This window comes from Schistocerca nitens, unplaced genomic scaffold (genome assembly GCF_023898315.1).
Source record: "Schistocerca nitens isolate TAMUIC-IGC-003100 unplaced genomic scaffold, iqSchNite1.1 HiC_scaffold_466, whole genome shotgun sequence".
Lineage (NCBI taxonomy): Eukaryota > Metazoa > Arthropoda > Insecta > Orthoptera > Acrididae > Schistocerca > Schistocerca nitens.
In genome coordinates this window covers 1,944,391-1,962,568 of record NW_026045999.1, presented here as the reverse complement: position 1 = coordinate 1,962,568, position 18,178 = coordinate 1,944,391, and the positions used below count along the sequence as shown (strand labels likewise).

General features: G+C 45.5%; 1 protein-coding gene and 1 pseudogene across 1 annotated transcript in view; one reads left to right on the top strand and one right to left on the bottom strand.

Moving 5' to 3' along the window:
- Window positions 1–18,178, top strand: part of LOC126232183 (pancreas transcription factor 1 subunit alpha-like) — a gene marked incomplete at its 5' end in the record, with an annotated part of 100,025 nt that overhangs the window by 29,990 nt on the left and 51,857 nt on the right. The window lies entirely within an intron of this gene.
- LOC126232231 (5S ribosomal RNA) lies at window positions 2,857–2,974 on the bottom strand (annotated as a pseudogene).

The window sequence follows — 18,178 nt, the reverse complement described above, 5'->3', positions numbered from 1 at the left end:
ACCAGCGTGACTTCAAACACTTTGTTACAGGAAATGTTCAAAATGTCCTCCGTTAGCGAGGATACATCCATCCACCCTCCGTCGCAGGGAATCCCTGATGCGCTGATGCAGGCCTGGAAAATGGCGTATTGTATCACAGCCGTCCACAATACGAGCACGAAGAGTCTCTACATTTAGCACTTGGGTCGCGTAGACAAGAGCTTTCAAATGCCCCCTACAAATGAAAGACAAGAGGGTTGAGGTCAGGAGAGCGTGGACTCCATGGAATTGGTCCGCTTGTACCAATCCATCGGTCACCGAATCTGTTGTTAAGAAGCGTACGAACACTTCGACTGAAATGTGCAGGAGCTCCATCGTGCATGAACCACATGTTGTGTCGTACTTGTAAAGGCACATGTTCTAGCAGCACAGGTAGAGTATCCCGAATGAAATCGTGATAACGTGCTCCATTGAGCGTAGGTGGAAGAACGTGGGGCCCAATCGAGACATCGCCAACAATGCCTGCCCAAACGTTCACAGAAAATCTGTGTTGATGACGTGATTGCACAATTGCGTGCGGATTCTCGTCAGCCCACACATGTTGATTGCGAAAATTTACAATTTGATCGCATTGGAATGAAGCCTCATCCGTAAAGACAACATTTGCACTGACATGAGGATTGACGCATTTTTGGATGAACCATTCACAGAAGTGTACCCGTGGAGGCCAATCAGCTGCTGGTACCGCCAGCACACGCTGTACACGGTACGGAAACAACTGGTTCTCCCGTAGCACTCTCCATACAGTGACGTGGTCAACGTTACCTCGTACAGCAGCAACTTCTCTGACGCTGACTTTAGGGTTATCGTCAACTGCACGCAGAATTGCCTCGTCCATTGCAGGTGTCCTCGTCGTTCTAGGTCTTCCCCAGTCGCGAGTCATACGCTGGAATGTTTCGTGCTCCCTAAGACGCCGATCAATTGCTTCATACGTCTTCCTGTCGGGACATCTTCATTCTGGAAATCTGTCTCGATGCAAACGTACCGCGCCACGACTATTGCCCCGTGCTAAGCCGTACATCAAATGGGCATCTGCCAAATGCGTATTTGTAAACATTGCACTGACTGCAAAACCACGTTCGTGATGAACACTAACCTGTTGATGCTACGTACTGATGTGCTGGATGCTAGTACTGTAGAGCAATGAGTCCCATGTCAACACAAGCACCGAAGTCAACATTGCCTTCCTTCAATTGGGCCAACTGGCGGTGAATCGAGGAAGTACAGTACATACTGACGAAACTAAAATGAGCTCTGACATGGAAATTAAGCGTTTCAGGACACATGTCCACATAACATTTTTCTTTATTTGTGTGTGAGGAATGTTTCTTGAAAGTTTGGCCGTACCTTTTTGTAACACCCTGTATACAGTCACGGATTAAACTATTCAGATGTTGAAACTTCCTGGCAGATTAAAACTGTGTGCCGGAGCGAGACTCGAACTCAGGACCTTTGCCTTTCGCGGGCAAGTGCTCTACCAACTGAGCCACCCAAGCACAACTGTAAAGTTTGGAAGGTAGGAGACGAGGTACTGGCAGAAGTAAAGCTGTGAGGACGGGGCGTGAGTCGTGCTTGGGTAGCTCAGATGGTTCGCCGACACGGTACGTCAGCGTGTTCGGTCAGAGGGTAACGTGCCAATGTCTTACGACATCCGCCCCTAGCAGACGCAACGAACAAAAGCGAACAAAATGAGATGAAAAAATAAAAAAAAGATTAAAAAAATGTCGGTAGAGCACATGCCCACGAAAGGCAAAGGTCCCGAGTTCGAGTCTCGGTCGGGCACACAGTTTTAATCTGCCAGGAAGTTTCATATCAGCGCACACTCCGCTGCAGAGTGAAAATCTCATTCTGGTAACATCCCCCAGGCTGTGGCTAAGCCATGTCTCCGCAATATCCTTCCTTTCACGAGTTTTAGTTCTCCAAGGTTCGCAGGAGAGCTTCTGTAAAGTTTGGAAGGTACGAGACGATGTACTGGCAAAAGTAAAGCTGTGAGGACGGGGCGTGAGTCGTGCTTGGGGAGATCAATGCCGGCACGGTAGCTCAGCGTGTTCGGTCAGAGGGTTTAGCTACCGTCTGCAATAAAAAAACTGAGTGAACGGGTCAACGAATAACCTGAACGAGTGTCATCTGGCGCCCGCCACGAACAAAGTCAACGAACAATATAGAACAACATGAGATAATAAAAAAAAAAAAGTTGGTAAAGCATTTGCCTAGGAAAGGCAAAGGTCCCGAGTTCGAGTCTCGGTCCGGCACACAGTTTTAATCTGCCAGCAAGTTTCATATCAGCGGACACTCCGCTGCAGAGGGAAAATCTCATTCTCGAAGCTATTCAGATGTTGTTGTTCATTGTAGAATAACTGTACTTTGTAGAACTAAAGATCACAACCAGAGATGTTATTTGGTAAGCTAACAGTATCGAGTTTTCCTTCTTAACCTGTACACATAAAAGGATTAACTAAATTGAACTTCTGCAAAAACTAAATAAAAATTCTGTACCTGGTGGCTTCACACACTGGAGGAAAAAGTTATCACACATACAAAGAAAGTTACGCTCCACATAAATACAATGAAAAGCCAAAGAAAAAAACTGGTACTAAAACTAAACTAAACTACTCCTGCACAGTCCACGAAGGTACAAAGTTACCGACCGGCCGCCGTGTCATCCTCAGCCCATAGGCGTCACTGGATGTCGATACGGAGGGGCACGTGGTCTGCACACCGCTCTCCCGGCCGTATGTGAGTTTGCGAGACCGGAGCCGCTACTTCTCAGTCGAGTAGCTCCTCAGTTTGCCTCACAAGGGCTGAGTGCAACTCGCTTGCCAACAGCGCTCGGCAGACCGGATGGTCACCCATCCAAGTGCTAGCCCAGCCCGACAGCGCTTAACTTCCGTGATCTGACGGGAACCGGTGTTACCATTACGGCAAGGCCGTTGGCCAAAAGAAACTGGCACACTTGCCTAATATCGTGTAGCCGCCCCCCCCTCCCCCCCACAGCGCGCAGAAGTGCTGCAACACGACGTGGCATGGACTCGACTAACATCTGAAGTAGTGCTGGAGGGAACTGACACCATGAATACTGCAGGACTGTCCATAAATCCGTAAGAGGACGAGGGACTGGAGATCTCTTCTGAACAGCACGTTCGAAAGTGTCCCAGATATGCTCAATAATGTTCATGTCTGGGGAGTTTGCTGGCCAGCGGAAAAGTTTAAACTCAGAAGAGTGTTCGTGGAGCCACTCTGTAGCAATTCTGGAAGTGTGGCGTGTCGCATTGTCCTGCTGGAATTGCCCACGTCCGTCGGAATGCTCAATGGACACGAATGGATGCAGGTGATCAGACAGGATGGTTAGGTGCGTGTCACCTGTCGCAGTCGTATCTAGACGTATCAGGGGTCCCATATCACTGCAACCGCACACGCCCCACACCATTGCAGAGCCTCCACCAGATTGAACAGTCCCCTGCTGACACGCGGAGTCCATGAATTCGTGAGGTTGTCTCCATACCCGTACACGTCCATACGCTCGATACGATCTGAAACGAGACTCGTCCGACCAGGCAACATGTTTCCAGTCATCAACAGTCCAATGTCGGTGTTGGCGGGCCCATGCGAGGCGTATAGCTTTGTGTCGTGCAGTCAACAAGGACACACGAGTCATCCTTCGGCTCCGAAAGCCTACGTGATGTTTAGTTAAATGGTTCGCACCCTGACACATGTTGATGGCTCAGCACTGAAATCTGCAACAATTTGCGGAAGGGTTGCACTTCTGCCACGCTGAACGTTTCTCTTCAGTCGTCGTCGGTCCCGTTCTTGCAGAATCTTTTTTCGGCCGCAGCGATGTCGGACATTTGATGTTTTACCGGATTCCTGATATTCACAGTACGAGGTGTGGCTAGAAAAAAAAACCGGACTAGTACTGGTGAAACAATAAAACGAATGCAATGAGGCTGAAAGTCGCGTGGCCTGTCACGTGACTCTCGCTCCGCCTTCTGCTCGAGTTTCATCTGCCTCCTGCACTCAGTCTGCCCGTGGCGTCTGTCTTAAGTAGTTGACGTTTTGTCTGTGCGTCGGAAAATGTCGAGTGTACAGAAAGAACAGCGTGTTAACATCAAATTTTGTTTCAAACTAGGAAAATCTGCAAGTGAAACGTTTGTAATGTTACAACAAGTGTACGGCGATGATTGTTTATCGCGAACACAAGTGTTTGAGTGGTTTAAACGATTTAAGGATGGCCGCGAAGACACCAGTGATGACACTCGCACTGGCAGACCATTGTCAGCAAAAACTGATGCAAACATTGAAAAAATCGGTAAACTTGTTCGACACTTTCCTTGTCAACTCCTGTTAACTCAGACACTGCTCTGATTGTTAAACGGCGATCTTGTCGAACAAGTTTACCGATTTTTTCAATGTTTGCATCAGTTTTTACTGACAATGGTCTGCCAGTGCGAGTGTCATCACTGGTGTCTTCGCGGCCATCTTTAAATCGTTTAAACCACTCAAACACTTGTGTTCGCGATAAACAATCATCGCCGTACACTTGTTGTAACATTACAAACGCTTCACTTGCAGATTTTCCTAGTTTGAAACAAAATTTGATGTTAACACGCTGTTCTTTCTGTACACTCGACATTTTCCGACGCACAGACGAAACGTCAACTACTTAAAACAGACGCCACGGGCAGACTGAGTGCAGGAGGCAGATGAAACTCGAGCAGAAGGCGGAGCGAGAGTCACGTGACAGGCCACGCGACTTTCAGCCTTATTGCATTCGTTGTATTGTTTCACCAGTACTAGTCCGGTTTTTTTCTAGCCACACCTCGTATAGTAGTGAAATGATTGCAAGGGACAATTCTCATTTCATCGCTACTTCGGAGATGCTGTGTCTCATCGCTAGTGCCCCGACTGTAACACCACGTTCAGACTCACTTAAATCTTCATAACCTACCACTGTAGCAACAGTAACCAATCTCACAACTGCGTCACACACTTGTTGTCTTATATAGGAAAAATGTTTACAAAAAATGGTTCAAATGGCTCTGAGCACTACGGGACTTAACATCGGAGGTCATCAGTCGCCTAGAACTTGTTGTTGTTGTTGTTGTGGTCTTCAGTCCTGAGACTGGTTTGATGCAGCTCTCCATGCTACTCTATCCTGTGCAAGCTTCTCCATCTCCCAGTACCTACTGCAGCCTACATCCTTCTGAATCTGCTTAGTGTATTCATCTCTTGGTCTCCCCCTGCGATTTTTACCCTCCACGATGACCTCCAATACTAAATTGGTGATCCCTTGATGCCTCAGAACATGTCCTACCAACCGATCCCTTCTTCTGGTCAAGTTGTGCCACAGACTTCTCTTCTCCCCAATCCTATTCAATACTTCCTCATTAGTTATGTGACCTACCCATCTAACCTTCAGCATTCTTCTGTAGCACCACATTTCGAAAGCTTCTATTCTCTTCTTGTCCAAACTATTTACCGTCCATGTTTCACTTCCATACATGGCTACACTCCATTCAAATACTTTCAGAAATGACTTCCTGACACTTAAATCTGTACTCGATGTTAACAAATTTCTCTTCTTCAGAAACGCTTTCCTTGCCATTGCCAGTCTACATTTTATATCCTCTCTACTTCGACCATCATCAGTTATTTTACTCCCTAAATAGCAAAACTCCTTTACTACTTTAAGTGTCTCATTTCCTAATCTAATACCCTCAACATCACCCGACTTAATTCGACTACATTCCATTATCCTCGATTTGCTTTTGTTAATGTTCATCTTATATCCTCCCTTCAAGACACCATCCATTCCGTTCAACTGCTCTTCCAAGTCCTTTGCTGTCTCTGACACAATTACAATGTCATCGGCGAACCTCAAAGTTTTTATTTCTTCTCCATGGATTTTAATACCTACTCCGAATTTTTCTTTTGTTTCCTTTACTGCTTGCTCAATATACAGATTGAATAACATCGGGGAGAGGCTACAACCCTGTCTTACTCCCTTCCCAACCGCTGCTTCCCTTTCATGTCCCTCGACTCTAGAACTTAGAACTACTTAAACCTAACTAACCTAAGGACATCACCCACATCCATGCCCCAGGAAGGATTCGAACCTGCGACCATAGCAGTCGGGCGGTTCTGGACTGAAGCGCCTCGAACCGCTCGGTCACCACGGCCGGCGCCTGTTTACATATCTCCGTATTTGAATAAGCATGCCTATCCAGTTTCTTTGGCGCTTGTATAATGACAGTGTTAATTGTAGGAATTCTTCTTCTATGTATCACTTCCGTTAACCTCTTTGGCATGGAATGAAGCACTTGTTTGGTAATACTTTGCCATTCTGTAGACACTGTTTTAGAACAGTCTGGTCTCGTATTTCACGTTTTGTGACCACTTCTTCAAGTGTACTCCAAAGGTGTTCAATTGAATTAAGGTCTTCGCTCTGTGCTGGAAACTTGAGAACGTGGGGAGTAACGTACAACGTCCACAAATGAACAGTTTCCGCTGTATCCTCAGGGCCATTCTGTTGTTGAAAATAGTAATCTGTAACTGAACCCAAGCTATCACCATTATTTGGCAGACTTTCATTAAGCAGGGTTCAAAATGGTTCAAATGGCTCTGAGCACAATGGGACTTAATATCTATGGTCATCAGTCCCCTAGAACTTAGAACTACTTAAACCTAACTAACCTAAGGACATCACACAACACCCAGCCATCACGAGGCAGAGAAAATCCCTGACCCCGCCGGGAATCGAACCCGGGAACCCGGGCGTGGGAAGCGAGAACGCTACCGCATGACCACGAGATGCGGGCATTAAGCAGGGATAAATACTGAAACCTGCCCATAGTACCTTCAACAAACACAAGATGCCTAACACCAAATATAGGCATACATCCCAAAACCATAACTACTCCACACTCGCTCTTTACTGTGAGTTGAATGTGTTTCGGATACAGCTCACAAGGGAACCTCCCCATCGCACCCCCCTCAGATTTAGTTATAAGTTGGCACAGTGGATAGGCCTTGAGAAACTGAACACACATTAATCGAGAAAACAGGAAGAAGTTGTGTGGAACTATGAAAAAATGAGCAAAATATATAAACTGAGTAGTCCATGCGGAAGATATGCAACATCAAGGATAATGCTAGCACCCCAGCGTCGTGGTCCCGTGGTTAGCGTGAGCAGCTGCGAAACGAGAGGTCCTTGGTTCAAGTCTTCCCTTGAGTGAAAACTTTAATTTTTTATTTTCAGTTTATGTGACAAACTATTATGTTTTCACCTTGGTTCAAGTCTTCCCTTGAGTGAAAACTTTAATTTTTTATTTTCAGTTTATGTGACAAACTATTATGTTTTCATCAGTTTTTTGGGAGTCATTATCACATCCACAAGAAAACCGAAATCGGGCAAGGTAGAAGAATCTTTTTACCCATTCGCCAAGTGTACAAGTTAGGTGGGTCGACAACAAATTCCTGTCATGTGACGCACATGCTGTCACCAGTGTCGTATAGAATATATCAGACATGTTTTTCTGTGGAGGAATCGGTTGACCTATGAATTTGCGATCAAATGTTTTCGGTTCCCATTGGAGAGGCACGTCCTTTCGTCTACTAATCGCACGGTTTTGCGGTGCGGTCGCAAAACACAGACACTAAACTTATTACAGTGAACAGAGACGTCAATGAACGAACGGACAGATCATAAATTCGCGAAAATAAAGAAATTAAAATTTTCAGTCGAGGGAAGACTTGAACCAAGGACCTCTCGCTCCGAAGCTGCTCAGGCTAACGACGCGACCACAGTGATACTCCACTAACGTTCTCCTTGATGTTACATATGTTGCGCATGGACTACTCAGTTTGTATATTTTGCTTATTTTTTCATAGTTCCACACAACTTCTTCCTGTTTTCTCGATTGATCTGTGTTCAGTGTTTCAAGGCCTATCCACTGTGCCAACTTATAACTAAATCTGAGGGGGGTGCGATGGGGAGGTTCCCTTGTCAGTATCTGGACAACTCCACACATAAAGTCTGTCATCGTTTGCTAGCACTACGTATTGATAAGTCGTGGCTGATCAAATACTGATCTGGATGCCACACACATTCAACTCACAGTAAAGAACAGCGGTGGAATAGTTATGGTTTGGGAATGTATGGCTATATCTGGTGTTAGGCATTTTATGTTTCTCGAAGGTATGATGGATAGATTTCGGTGTTTAATCACGCCAAAGCCGCGCGGAATTAGCCGAGCGGTCTGTGGCGCTGCAGTCATGGACTGTGCGGCTGGTCCCGACGGAGGTTCGAGTCCTCCCTCGGGCATGGGTGTGTGTGTGTTTGCCCTTAGGATAATTTAGGTTAAGTAGTGTGTAAGCTTAGGGACTGATGACCTTAGCAGTTAAGTCCCATAGGACTAAAAAAAAAAAAATCATGCCAAAGAGGTTAACAGAAGACGAATGCCTGTGAAGTAATAGCATTGTCACCTTTCTCCACTGTGTGAAGCCACCTGGTGCAGAACTTTTATTTCCTTTTTGCAGAAGGCTAAATGGTTCAAATGGCTCTGAGCACTATCGGACTTAAATTCTGAGGTCATCACTCCCCTAGAACTTACAACTACTTAAACCTAACTAACCTAAGGACATCACAAACATCCATGCCCGAGGCAGGATTCGAACCTGCGACCGTAGCGGTCTTGCGGCTCCAGACTGCAGCGCCTTTAACCGCACGGCCACTTCGGCCGGCGACTGCATGGTACCACAGCAGTTGTGACTTTGTTGAGAGAACTCATTTTCCTCCGCTCAGTGCTTTAGTTTGCAAATGACCACTTTATTTCATCATTTAGCTATTACCTAATAACGCCCCCATGGGCCTTATCAAGCTTACTCTGTACCTTGCATCACAATAAAAAAGTTTAAACGTGTGCTATCAGGTATCCCACACATCTGTATGGCGCAGGCCACGTGGCACGGTGACCTTAGTAATGTTTTATTGCAGCCATGGTAGCCAGAGGCACAGCTATCACAGACGTGAAGTAAGTATGTAAAAACGGAGAATGCAAACAACAACGGAGTGCACGAATTAGAAAGGGTGTGAAGACGGTCATGGAGTCTTCCGCCCCTACTGGTGAATCTATAAATTGTATCGAAAAAGCGATGAGCTATCTTTTAAGGTTCAAGAGTGGGATTAAAATTCAGGGTGAAGGGTACCAACGATAAGATTTGCTGACGACATTGCTGTCAGTGAAAGTGAAGAAGCATTTCGAGATCTGTGGAATGAAATGAACAGTCTAATGAGTACACAGTATGGAGTGATAGCTTACCCCTTTCTTACATGAGGTCCTGCGACCCATGGATGAACGCCAACAGCCGCATTCCATATTCCTAGGTTTCTGTAAAGCGTTTGACACAGTCCCACACTTCCGACTATTGACGAATGTATAGCTTCCCGGGTATGCAAGTGTCTCGGAGACTTATTAAGTAACAGAAGCCAATATGTTCTTCCCCAATGGCGAGTGTTCATCAGAGACCAGAGTAACGTCAGGAGTGCCCCAGGGATGTGTGATAGGACCGCCATTGTTCTCTGTATACACACATCAAAGAAAAATTTGCATCACCTCGGTTCCGAGAGTGCCGGAACCTGTACAGAAAATTGCAATAGAGATCAACAGAAACATCATTTCCACACTTTTTATTGCTCACGAAAACCACACATTGTATATATATGTGAATATGTTATCTGTTCTTTCGGACATGTCCGAAAGAACAGATGGCTCTGAGTACTATGGGGGACAACTGCTGTGGTCATAAGTCCCCTAGAACTTAGAACTACTTAAACCTAACTAACCTAAGGACAGCACACAACACCCAGCCATCACGAGGCAGAGAAAATCCCTGACCCCGCCGGGAATCGAACCCGGGAACCCGGGCGTGGGAAGCGAGAACGCTACCGCACGACCACGAGATGCGGGCAAAGAACAGATACCATCTTCATATATTTATACAGTGTGTTACAAAAAGGTACGGCCAAACTTTCAGGAAACATTCCTCACACATAAAGAAAGAAAATATGTTATGAGGACATGTGTCCGGAAACGCTTACTTTCCATGTTAGAGCTCATTTTATTACTTCTCTTCAAATCACATTAATCATGGAATGGAAACACACAGCAACAGAACGTACCAGCGTGACTTCAAACACTTTGTTACAGGAAATGTTCAAAATGTCCTCCGTTAACGAGGATACATGCATCCACCCTCCGTCGCACGGAATCCCTGATGCGCTGATGCAGCCCTGGAGAATGGCGTATTGTATCACAGCCGTCCACAGTACGAGCACGAAGACTCTCTACATTTGGTACCGGGGTTGCGTAGACGAGAGCTTTCAAATGCCCCCATAAATGAAAGTCAGGAGGGTTGAGGTCAGGAGAGCGTGGACTCCATGGAATTGGTCCGCCTCTACCAATCCGCCGGTCACCGAATCTGTTGTTGAGAAGCGTACGAACACTTCGACTGAAATGTGCAGGAGCTCCATCGTGCATGAACCACATGTTGTGTCGTACTTGTAAAGGCACATGTTCTAGCAGCACAGGTAGAGTATCGCGTATGAAATCATGATAACGTGCTCCATTGAGCGTAGGTGGAAGAACGAAACTAAAATGAGCTCTAACATGGAAATTAAGCGTTTCCGGACACATATCCACATAACATCTTTTCTTTATTTGTGTGTGAGGAATGTTTCCTGAAAGTTTGGCCGTACCTTTTTGTAACACCCTGTATACATCGACCGGAAAACTCTCTTCAAAATTCTAGCAGAATACAAAGTAGACAACAAAACACGGGCTATCATAGAGCAAACTTTAACCAACACGACCTCCAAAGTAAAGTTCTGTGGGGAACTATCAGAGCCCCTTGAAATTCGCACAGGTGTCCGACAAGGCGATGGCCTCTGACCTCTCCTTTTCAATCTGGTGTTAGATAATGTCATAAAAGAATGGGAAACATCACAACAGGGGACAGCCTTAGGAAACTTACAGATTAAATGCCTGGCTTTTGCAGACGATTTGGCGATTGTCACGAAAGGTATAAAAGAAACAAAAGACGCTATTGAAAAACTGCACGAAATCGCTTCCAAAACTGGACTACAGATCTCTTACGAAAAGACACAGTTTATAAGCACAAAGAAACTCTCATCTCTGAACACAAAGTATGGCACGATTTACAAAACGGCAAACTTCAAATACCTCGGTGAAACACTACAAATGAGTGGACATAACAGAGACTCAAACGAAGAAAGAAAAACTAAACTGGAAAAGGCATACAGAGTAGTGTGGAATCACTACAACAAGAAGTGTATCTCACAAAAAGCCAAATTACGCCACTACGAGAAGGTGGTGCTCCCCGAGGCACTATATGCAGCAGAGACCACACTAATGCTAGGGCATACACGTATCAGGCAACTAGAAAAAGTAGAACGGAAAATACTTAGGAAAAATTTGGCGCAACTAACAACAATGGAATACGGATCAAGAAACCTACAGAGGAACTACACAAACATACGGAGACAATCACAGAAAAGATAAGAAAACGCAGACTACAATTCTATGGACACCTATACAGAATGCCATCACACAGACTGACCAAACAGATCTCTGACTGGGTAACCACTAGAAACAACAAATGGGTGGCAGAGATAGAAAACGACCTGAAGCAACTCAACAAAACAGCAGACACAATAAACGACAGAATAAAATTCAGAAACATCATTAAGAATAAACTACATGAGATATAATGTGACAAACGAAGATGCGTAAAATGGAGATCACAGCCGGAAGATGAAAGAAATATGGGTAACCAAAAAGGCAATCAAAATGAAGTCGAGAACACAAAGCCGACAAGGAGCACGGACAGAGGACCGGAAACAGAAAAACAGCGAGCGAATGAGGGAAGTTTGGGCAGCAAGGAAGGCCGCAAAGGGAACTGGCCATGTAGTTTAGTCCAACTGCGCTCTTTAAGGGCAAAACACCAATAATATACGAGGGGCGTTCAGAAAGTAAGCTCCGATCGGTCGCGAAATGGAAACGACTATGAAAATCCGATAAAGCTTTGCACAGATGTGTTGGGTAGTGTCTCTAGTATAACCCCAATTAGCATCACGTCGCTCTTCTCATTTCTGAGCTCGCAGTGAGTGCGTAAAGATGTCTAGAAAATAGTGTCTGCCGCCAAGTACGAGGGCCTGGTGAGAAATTTCGCCTGAAGCTATGCAGCTAACATTACATAACTGTCGTGCTGTTTCTTCTTCAAGACAATTCTCAGCCGCATTCTGCAGGGGCAATGAAGATGCTCCTGCATCGTTTTCAAATGGAAATGTGAGATTACCCACAATACAGTCCGCAATTGTCTCCCCCTGAGTTTCATCTCTGGTCACATGAACCGCTGTCTTTGACGACAACATTTTGACACAGACAACGAGGTGTAGGCCAGCGTGGAGAATTGGCGGAAAGCACTGGCGGCTGCCTTCTATGATGAGGCTATTGAAAAGTTGGTACAACGCTATGACAAACGTCTAAGTCAGAACGGCGACTACGTAGAGAAGTAGCTGAAAGGTGTAGCTAATTGTTACAAGTAAAACATTTCTGATGTTCACTGTGGTTTCAATTTGGCAATCAATCGGAGCTTACTTCCTGAACAGGCCTCGTATATATACAGGGTGTCCCAGCTATCTTGTCCACCCAAAATATCTCTGGAACAATAACAGCTATTGGAAAACGACTTCCACCGGTATCAATGTAGGGCTGGGGCCCATGAATGTACATATTTGGAAACATTCTAAAACGAAAGCATATGTGTTTTTTGACACAAACTTATGTTTTTTTAAATGGACCTCCTATATTTTTTCTTCAGCAATCCATAGCATGACAAAGCACATACACAATGGCGTTGATTGCATCGCAATATTCCCATTACATCCCGAGATATTAAGACGCGAAGTTGACTCTTGAAACACCCGACATGCGCTGTTAGCGCACGTCTTGAGGCTCAGGCGTGAACCCCATGCTGCCCGTAATCGCGATGTGACTGACATGTGTAATCACACTTCCATACTTATCAAGAGGTCCGAAACGAATAATACGGTCTGCTGCCATCCTGCATTAACGTCGTAAATTCCAGCAGGTATTTATCCCATAGTCTAGGGGTGACGCGGTTCTGTAACATATCTGTGTTAAAAAACACATATGCTTTCGTTTTAGAATGTTTCCAAATATGTACATTCATGGGCCCCAGCCCTACATTGATACCGGTGAAAGTCGTTTTCCAATAGCTGTTATTGTTCCAGAGATATTTTGGGTGGACAAGATAGCTGGGACACCCTATATATATATATATATATATATATATATATATATATATATATATATATATATATATAGCTCACCGGCGGTTTCACCATCTTCTTCTATGCGGATGCACAAATAGTGCCGGAACTCTTATGAGAATCGGCGGTAAAGACGCGATTAATGAGTATCATGGGAAGGGGAACTATGAATATAGTGCGGGACAATAAGCTGCGAATGTGGGTCTCACGGAAGGCGTGCCAGAGATAAGTCCCTCCAGTCGCACTATCCTCTGTGTGCTCGGTGGCTCAGATGGATAAAGCGTCTGCCACGTAAGCAGGAGATCCCGCGTTCGGGTCCCCGTCGGGGCACACATTTTCAACTGTCCCCGTTGACTTATGTCAAATCCTGTATGCAGCTAGGGGTATTCATTTCGTCGTAACCACACCTTGAATGTTGTACCACCATACAGCGAGACCTTCAGAGGTGGTGGTTCAGATTGCTGTACACACTGGTACATCTAACATTCAGTAGCACGTGCTCTTGCACTGATGCATGCCTGTATTCGTCGTACCATACTATCCAGAAGTTCATCAAGGCACTGTTGGTCCAGATTGTCATACTCCACAACGGCGATTCAGGGTAGATCCCTTGGAGTGGTTGGCGGGTCACGTCGTCCATAACCAGCCCTTTTCAATCCATCCCACGCATGTTCGATAGGGTTCATGTCGCTCGAGCGATGTCGTTATCCTGAAGGAAGTCATTGACAAGATGTTCTCGATGAGGGCGTGAATTTTCGTCCAGCAAGACGAATGCCTCGCCAATATGCTGCCGATATGGATGCACTATCGGTCGGAGGATGGCATTCACGTATCGTACAGCCGTTACGACGCATTCCGTGACCACCAGCGTCGTACGTCGGCCCCACATAATGCCACCCCAAAACAGCAGGGAACCTCCACCTTGCTGCACTCGCTGGACAGTGTGTCTAAGGTGTTCAGCCTGACCGAGTTGCCATCAAACACGTCTGCGACGGTTGTCTGCTTGAAGGCATATGTGACACTCATCACTGATGAGAATGTGATGCCAATCCTGAGCAGTCCATTCGGCATGTTGTTGGGCCCATCTGTACCGCGCTGCATGGTGTCGTGGTTGCAAAGATGGAGCACGCCGAGGAGTCGGGTGTGAAGTTGCGCATCGTGCAGCCTATTGCCCACAGTTTGAGCCGTAATACGACGTCCTGTGGCTGCACGAAAAGCATTATTCAACATGGTGGCGTTGCTGTCAGGGTTCCTCCGAGCCACAACCCGTAGGCAGCGGTCATCCACTGCAGTAGTAGCTCTCGGGCGGCCTGAGCGAGGCATGTCATCGACAGTTCCTGTCTCTCTGTATCTCCTCCATGTGCGAACAGCACCGCTTTGGTTCACTGCGAGACGCCTGGAGACTTCCCTTGTTGAGAGCCCATCCTGGCACAAAGTAACAATGCGGACGCGGTCGAACCGCGGTATTGACCGTCTAGGCACGGTTGAACTACAGACAACACGAGCCGTGTACCTCCTTCGTGGTGGAATGACTGGAACTGATCGGTTGTCGGACCCCCTCCGTCTAACAGGCGCTGCTCGTGCATGGTTGTTGGGCGGGTTTAGTGATACTTCTTGTAAGTAGGCTGTTTAGGTTTTTATGTTGGTAACGCCACGTAGCGCTCTGTATGAAAATCACTGGCTGTGCTGTGTGCAGTCTGTGGCTGGTTTGCATTCTTGGAATATTCTCTATTGTAGTGTTGGGCAGCTGGATGTTAACAGCCCGTAGCGTTGCGCAGTTGGAGGTGGGGAGAGAGGTGGCGGAGTTTTGAGAGCGGACGATCTGGACGTGCGTCCATCAGAGACACTAAATTTGTAAGACTGTATGTCATGAACTGCTATGTATATTACGAGTTTTGAACACTATTAAGGTAAATACATTGTTTGTTCTTTATCAAAATCTTTCATTTGCTAACTATGCCTATCAGTAGTTAGTGCCTTCAGTAGTTAGAATCTTTAATTTAGCTGGCAGTATTGGCGCTCGCTGTATTGCAGTAGTTCGAGTAACGAAGATTTTTGGGAGGTAAGTGATTTGTGAAATGCATAGGTTATTGTTAGTCAGCGACATTCTTTTGTAGGGATTATTGAAAGTCAGATTGCGTTGCGCTAAAAATATTGTGTGTCAGTTTAAGCACAGTCATTTACAATTTTTCTAAGGGGACGTTTCACTCTGAACAGTCAAAGGGACTGTATCTGTGATACAATACCCATAGCCAACGTGTATCTTCAGGAGTTCTGGGAATTGGGGCGATGCAAAAGTTTTTTTGATGTGTGTACATAAATGATCTGACGGACAGTGTGGGCAGCAACTGCAGTTGTTTGCTGACAGTGCCGTGGTCTACACGAAGGTATCGAAGCTGAGTGGCTGTGGGAGGATACAAAATGACTAAGACAAAATTCCTGGTTGGTGTGATCAATGGCAGCTAGTCCCCAAATGTTGGTTAATGCCGATGAGAGGGACGATCAGACTCGTAATGTTCGGATACAGTATCACTAGTGCCCAGCTTGACACAGTCAAGTCGTTTAAATATCTGGGCGCAACGTTGCAAAGCGATATGAGGTGGAACAAGCATGTGAGAAGTGTCGTAGTGAAGACGAATGGTCGTCTTCAGTTTATTGGGAGAGTTCTAGGAAAGAGTGGTTCACCCGTAAAGGAGGCGGCGTATAGGATGCTGGTGCAACGCATTCTTAAGTACTGCTCGAGTATTTGGGATCCGTACCAGGTGGTGCACGAATATCAAGAGCTCAGATGGAAACCCAGTTCTAAGCAAAGAAGGGAAAGCAGAAACGTGGAAGGAGTGTATAGAGGGTCTATACAGGGGCGATGTTCTTGAGGGCAATATTATGAAAATGGAAGAGGATGAAGATGAAGATGAAATGGGGGATATGATACTGCGTGAAGAGTTTGGCAGAGCACTGAAAGACCTGAGTCGAAATAAGGCCCCGGGAGTAGACAACATTCCATTAGAACTACTGACAGCCTTGGGAGAGCCAGTCCCGACAAAACTCTACCGTCTGGTGAGCAAGATGTATGAGACAGGCGAAATACCTTCAGACTTCGCGAAGAATGTAATAATTCCAATCCCAAAGAAAGCAGGTATTGACAGATGTGAAAATTGCCGAACTATCAGTTTAATAAGTCGCAGCTGCAAAATACAAACGCGAATTCTTTACAGACGAATGGAAAAACTGGTAGAAGCCGACCTCGGGGAAGATCAGTTTGGATTCTGTAGAAATGTTGGAACACGTGAGGCAATACTGACCTTATGACTTATCTTAGAAGAAAGATTAAGAAAAGGCAAACCTACGTTTCTACCATTTGTAGACTTAGAGAAAGCTTTTGACAATGTTGACTGGAATACTCTCTTTCAAATTCTGAAGGTGCCAGGGGTAAAATACAGGGAGCGAAAGGCTATTTACAATTTGTACAGAAACCAGATGGCAGTTATAAGAGTCGAGGGGCATGAAAGGGAAGCAGTGGTTGGGAAGGGAATCAGACAGGGTTGTAGCCTCTCCCCGATGCTATTCAATCTGTATATTGAGCAAGCAGTAAAGGAAACAAAAGTTCGGAGTAGGTATTAAAATCCATGGAGAAGAAATAAAAACTTTGAGGTTCGCCGATGACATTGTAATTCTGTCAGAGACAGCAGAGGACTTGGAAGAGCAGTTGAACGGAATGGACAGTGTCTTGAAAGGAGGGTATAAGATGAACATCAACAAAAGCAAAACGAGGATAATGGAATGTAGTCGAATTAAGTCGGGTGATGCTGAGGGGATTAGATTAGGAAATGAGACACTTAAAGTAGTAAAGGAGTTTTGCTGTTTGGGGAGCAAAATAACTGATGATGGTCGAAGTAGAGAGGATATAAAATGTAGACTGGCAATGGCAAGGAAATAGTTTCTGAAGAAGAGAAATTTGTTACCATCGAGTATTGATTTAAGTGTCAGGAAGTCGTTTCTGAAAGTATTTGTGTGGAGAGTAGCCATGTATGGAAGTGAAACGTGGAGGATAAATAGTTTGGAAAAGAAGAGAATAGAAGCTTTCGAAATGTGGTGCTACAGAAGAATGCTGAAGATTAGATGGGTAGATCACATTACTAATGAGGAGTTATTGAACAGAATTGGGGAGAACAGGAGTTTGTGGCACAACTTGACTCGAAGAAGGAATCGGTTGGTAGGGCATATTCTGAGCCATCAAGGGATCACCAATTTAGTACTGGAGGGCAGCGTGGAGGGTAAAAATTGTAGAGGGAGACCAAGAGATGAAAACACTAAGCAGATTCAGAAGGATGTAGGTTGCAGTAGGTACTGGGAGATGAAGAAGCTTGCACAGGATAGAGTAGCATGGAGAGCTGCATCAAACCAGTCTCAGGACTGAAGACCACAACAACAACAAGCAGGTGGGATTAAAGCATGGCATCGAATCAGTTCAGAGGCGGGCTGCCAGGTTTGTTACCGGTAGCTTCGAGCAACACGCAAGTATTACGGTTATGCTTCGGTAATTCAAATGAGAATCCCTGGAGGGAAGAAGACGTTCTTTTCGAGGAGCAGAATTGAGGAAATTTAGTAAACGGGCATTTGAGGTTGACTGCAGAGCGATTCTACTGCAACCGAACATGTCGAGTAGGGAGCATGAAGGTAATATTAGAGAGATGAGTCCTCGTTCGGAGGCTTACAGACAGTCGTTTTTCCCTCGCTCTATTTGCGAGAGGAACAGAAAACGAAATTACT